We start from the raw sequence: 6,053 nt of genomic DNA on the forward strand, positions 1-6,053 counted from the left end.
GAGGAGGGTCCCAATCACCGTCTCTAGAGATAAAGATAACGCTGTCTGTGTCGCTATACAACAATCTGTCACCCAATTTATTCATAAGGCTATACAATTCTAACCGTGCATGTGCTGTTGTAAAGGCCCCCAGAAATATATTCACATCCCGTGTGTTGTACATGGCTCCATCGTCATGTTTGTACTGCACCAGAGCAATTTCATCAGACATGAATGTGAAATATTTAACGTCATACTGACAGCCAAATATGATGTGAGCAAATTCTTCTGGGTCTTTCAAAAGTTTAGAAGTGGGTAGATTTTCTCTCATTGAAAAACGCCCCCACAGACTATTCAGCAACAATTTGTTGATAGATCTCTGAGCAGGGTTGTGACAGATCTTTGTAGGATCGAGTTTAACCCCTTCTTTTTTAAAGTAATCATCGATATAGGCTTTTTTGTCTGAATCGGTGACTACGTGAGAGGGATAGTCTGAGGCCTCCTGTTTAAATTTCAGAAAGGTCTTTACATAATCGGAAAACAGTGTTTCCGATTTCTCTGCAAAGTGCCACACCTCTGAGACCTCCATTACAAGATACCCCTTCTCAATCGCCTTCAACAATTCAATGCTCACCCAGCAGCCTGAGATAGACCTCTCCTCATCTGTATGCGTACAAGATGTAACATTGATTTGTTTCTCAACGCATGTTCTGCACAGAGGAAACATAAGTTTCCCTGCACACCTGTAAGGAAGCACATGATGAAGCAATTTTCGGGGGGGTAGCATTGTGGCCTTAATAAGTCCGTAATAATTTTCAAGGGGTTCAAAATCCTTGAAAATTATTTCAGGATGTCCAACAGGGTAGCTTTTTCGAGCCTGACAGTAAGGATAAAGACTCGTGAAATCAACATATCTGATCTTTTCATTTTCTGAAGTTTTGTGGTACAACTTGTAAGCATTTGTACGCCCCCCAAAGAGTGCATCACGCGGTTTCAGTCTCTCAGGTGCCGAATAAGTGGTCATAAACGCAATTACATGAGGGTCAGTTTGCTTAAGATTCTTCCATACACACTCATGCATCACCTCAACGTCTAAACAGTATGCGTTCTGCAAAACATCAATCTTGTCATTAAACTGCATCCTGAGCACTCCAAAAGGCACTTCTGACAGGGGGTTTACATAGTCAGGTCTGTAACGACACTCGTGACCGTGGTGAAAACATTCTAGAAAAAATTCTACAGCTTTTCGTACACCATCTTTTTCGTAATATCCATCAACAAAGTACTCTCCAAACTTCACTTCACCGTGATTTAGTGCATGGTGAATGTCTACGTCACGTGTTTTTTTCACATACTCAAGCCATTCAATAGAGATGTTAGAGAATGTCTTATACTGATTGACGTATGCATTATTATGTGTCAGAGCCAGTGTATTTCTAGAGAGAAATTGCGTCTTGAAAGTACCCATAGAGCAACTAGCAAGAGTCACGTAGCTGAAAGGATCTACCTGCGTGCATCGTAGGAATTCATCTCTAAATTTAATGCATGCTTCACGTAATAAAACGATGTCATTCATGCAGTAGATGCCAATCTCTTTTTTGAAATCAAAGACTTCACCATCGACTGTTTCGTACCACTGATCAAATTTTGTCCTGGCACTATCGGTCATGGTGTTGTACCCGTAGTAGTTTTTAGCAGGGTATGGACCTATATAAGTCTGATTTTCCTGTCTGTTGAAATAGTGAGGAAAGAAGCCTTTCTTTATTTTTCAAATTTAATGCAGATGGCATCTTAGACAGAGCCATGTGGAGGAATGAGTAAGAATCGATAAAACGTTGCCTAAAAGTCTCATCATACATGAAAATGGTTCTACATCCCTGCATTACTATGTTAAGTTGGATTCCTGCATTGCAAAAATACTCCAGAATTAAAAAGTTGTCAAACCCGCTTGCATTGTGTGCAATCCAAGTGTAATTTTTGTATCTCGGCTGTCTAAACCTCCAAACGAGTTGTCTCACACACCCCTCACCTCCAAATTCAAATGTCTCACCATCAAAAGTCATGGCACACACATAATTTGCTATATGTTTACCATTATCACATCGTGTTTCAAAATCATAGAAAATGTAACTATCTGTATATTCCTTGGGTATTGTAGGCTGTATGAAGCACTGGTGTAGGCCTTCGTGGCTTACATCATCCCCGCAATGTAAACATTTATCATTTGGACAGTTATGAGGTTTGGGGTTTTTGGCTGTATGGTAACGTTTACTGCATTTACGACAATATTTTGTAGTATCGCAAGGAGATCTACCACAATCATCGTCCGTAGGGGGTACTATTTTATGAGCATTAAAACAGTATCTAGTTCTGCAATAACGCAAACAGTCTTGACAGTGTATTATGCTTTTAGGCTGTTTGTAGCACTCACTATCGTTGCAAACAGAGCACACATATTTACAATCATGATTCTGTCTGCTCGTATAACCTGTGTAACAGAAAATCACACACATATGCAGCCCTATAAAGGCTTTCAGATTCTTTATCATGTAATAATGAGAATCATGAATGTAAAGATATGCTGTTTTGGTGTGTGGCTCTAAAGTTTTATATTTTTCCAACTTTCCATCGGTTGACCTGTAAAAGACAACAATTTTTATGTCTAATGCATAGAGAATGCAATAACACAAATTTTGCAATGTCTCCTAGACCTATTTTATCCCAAGGTGTGAAACCGCCAGCACTCTGAATGGATTCACCCCGTCTTTCTAAGTTGTCATGGGAAATCTGAGGGTCGAGAAAATATGCTAGACATAATGAAAAACACAGGTTGTTTGACGTATTGACAGGACAGAATAAATGCATTCTTTTTCTTCTAATCACGTCATCATGTGCTATATCAACTAGCCCCCTACGAGCACCACCGTTCCTACTTCTGGTTATGGATGCGTGTAACTGCAAACTGTCGTCGGCCATCACTTTCGCATTGCTCTGCATAATTTTTTCAAATTGTTCAACAAAAATGCGTTCATTATAGCCATTGCTAGGTGATAATACACAGTTTACATCAGATTTCAGGCTGGGGCCTCTCAGTGAAATATTAATAAAACTGGATTCACCGCCCATCTGTCTGGAAAATGACACCATCTCTGACAATGCATTGTGCACAGATGTACTGTATTCAGCAAGGTCTGTAGACATTAAATCCCTTAAATTTAGACCCCTGTGTATCTCTATGCCATTGAAACGCGGTCTTGGTACAATTGTGAAATCATTTACAACACCTCCGTTTCTAACCAATGTTTCAATATTATTCTGACTTAAACCTACATGGGGGTCATTCGTGTCTGATGAAATATTGCTTACAACACCTGTCTGTACTGCATCAACAATCAGGTCATCCTCATTATTACCATCCTCGTGCTTTTTTATCATTGCTTCTAATCTTTCACAAAGGTTAGGTCGTGAGACCCCCAGTTTGTCATTATATTTTTGGATCATGTCTTCTAATCGCTTATGCGTACTTTAGAGCCGAGGGGCCTGATATTAATGAGGATGAACTGTGTGATGATGGTTCTAGTGACTGATTTAACATTTCACATTCTTTATTGCCATTAGAATAATTTAGACATCTTCTCTGTGTTTGAAGAATAACCTCTAATCTAGCATTTAAATCCAAATAGGCAGGACCTAAAACATCTATTTGTTGATCGATTATGCTTTGTAGCTGTTCAATATTTGACAAATGATCGTATCTAGTTCTTGCAGAAGGATTTTGTTCAAAGTCTGGTTGACAATCATGCAATTCATCGTCTGAATGTGTTCTTTTACTCGTCATATTGAAATCTTTTTTCAATACAGTTTTATTTTCCACTGATTATACACATACACCAACTACAAAAAAAGCACAGGTCACCTAAATAATACAAAACAACAACACCCTTTTAACACAAATCAATCATAAACACAAATATACACATACCAGCTACAAAAAAGCACAGGTCACCTAAATAATACAAAACAACAACATCCTTTTAACACAAATCAATCATAAACACAATTAGTTATTTTATATGTTCTATGACAGCGTTATTGATGTTAGTCAATATATTTACCATGAGCTGGCTTTCTCGGAATCCGTCCTGGAGAATCTTTTCAATTTTATTCAACATCTCGCGATTGGCACCAACTCGATCGAGAATAAGCCGTATAAGACTTCCTTGTTCTTCTGAGTTTGTCATCACCATGTGGAAGCAGTCACAAAGAAGTTTGACATTCTCTGAAATAATGTCCAGCTTCTCGTCCGCCAATCGATTCGGTTCACGCAATTCCATCAACAAATCATGGGAAAAGTTCTGTTGATTTGATGGTAGATTTTCATCCGCTTCGATAACTGTCTCTCCCACACACTCCTGATTATTCGCATCGTCCTCTGTACAATCCGATACAGCATCAATAAACGAAATCACATCCCCCGCATCGTTTAGCAGCACCTCCTCCTCTGACACCACAGGCCCGCCGTGTGATGAGAAAGCAATATCGGTGTTGTCTGGAAGTATGGGTTGGTTAAGAGCATCCCACTCCCTCACGAATGCATCATTATCGAAGATTGCTGTGGGGTCTTCGTCAATTTGCAAACTGGTAGCGTACAAATCTATATAAAGAATGAGAATATGTGTATTAGCAAGGGGTTACCATTTTTAATGATGTTAGTGTGAATCGTACTCACCAACTGATTCGTTTAACACAGAAGGTATTTGACATGACGTTGTTTGAGCGCTTCTCCTTTCTCCTGATGAAGACCCATGTTTTTTTTCTCCAAAATAGTGTCTTGCACCGTTTCCAGCTGGGGGTACAACATGTAATCGAGGGCTTCGTGAAATCCTCGGAATAGGACTAACGGGTTTGTTGCGTCTCCGTGACCTGAGTGACAGTGATGTCTTCGGTTTGGGTGTAGCAAACCCCGGTTGTGAGACAAGCGTTGACAAGTCAACGTTTGAAATATCTACAAACACCGAAAATAAATTTTTTTTTATCAATATTGCATAATCAAAATAGAACACAAATAATGTATACATACCTTGCAGTACACATCTGTTGACAGATTTGCTCTGACCCGTTGTTTCATTAATTAACGGTTCAGTCACTGAAAAATAAATAGAAAATATTCACATCAGTACTAAGCCATTCTAATATATAAATACATAAAAATTATCTTTATGTAAACTTACGCAGTTGATCGATGCGATCCAGGTTTTCATAATCGTTGATAGGGCCTGAATTACGTACAAATAAAAATGATTTAAATGCCTGTTAAAAATCAAGGTACCAAAATGTAAAACATCAATATTTAAAAAAGATCACATACTTCTGAAAATAAACGCCATTTTAAAGTGCAATCACCAGTGTTCTACAGATGCGTCCGTCTGGTTCAGCTGTAAATGATGATCACACAAGCTTAAAGTCTGTTTAAATAGGCTGAGTTCTCCCCCATAAGAAGACCTTCACTCACTCACTGCCAGAGGGAGGGGTTGGGGAGGGTAATGGGGGGGCAAGAATTAAAAGTTCAAAGGTACTGCAATTAAGTCATAAAGCATAGGCCATATATAATTTTTTGTCACAAAGTTTCACAATCACACCACAGCTATCTGGCGCCATCTTCTGTTTAAATCTGGGTTCATGACGCACCACGACAACTCAAAATGACGGAGGCCTATAAAAGTTTAAAACACATTTTATTCATGTCTCTTTTATATAATTTTCAACAGAAAAATACACTTCCCTTAGACAACAATTGAACTCATTTTGTTTTCATACATTTAAACGACCGCACATCTTGATTTAACTCAGCGGCTGTTTTTATTATAATATTATTGAATGTAGGCCTATTAGCTTGTTTTTAGTAGGCGGTTGCGCGTGAAGAAAGGACCCATTAATTTACAATATTAATATGTTTAGTTAAAATCTCTTTTAGAACTGAATAATGCAACATTGGGATGTTTGATAGTTTAATCTGTGCCTGAATCATTTAAAAGGACTGCCGATAGACTATACCAAAATGTGAAAAATTAAGA

The 6,053-nt window shown here is 38.4% G+C and overlaps 1 long non-coding RNA gene across 1 annotated transcript; it reads right to left on the reverse strand.

The window, feature by feature from the left end:
• Positions 1–4,919: 4,919 nt before the first annotated feature.
• Positions 4,920–5,258, reverse strand: LOC127625704 (uncharacterized). Its single transcript, XR_007968340.1, has 3 exons — positions 5,211–5,258; positions 5,060–5,125; positions 4,920–4,984 (listed from the first exon to the last, which is right to left on the reverse strand). It is a non-coding gene; the product is annotated as an uncharacterized LOC127625704 (long non-coding RNA).
• Between the last annotated feature and the right edge of the window lie 795 nt (positions 5,259–6,053).

The sequence above is a fragment of the Xyrauchen texanus genome, chromosome 32 (genome assembly GCF_025860055.1).
Source record: "Xyrauchen texanus isolate HMW12.3.18 chromosome 32, RBS_HiC_50CHRs, whole genome shotgun sequence".
Taxonomy (NCBI): Eukaryota; Metazoa; Chordata; class Actinopteri; order Cypriniformes; family Catostomidae; genus Xyrauchen; species Xyrauchen texanus.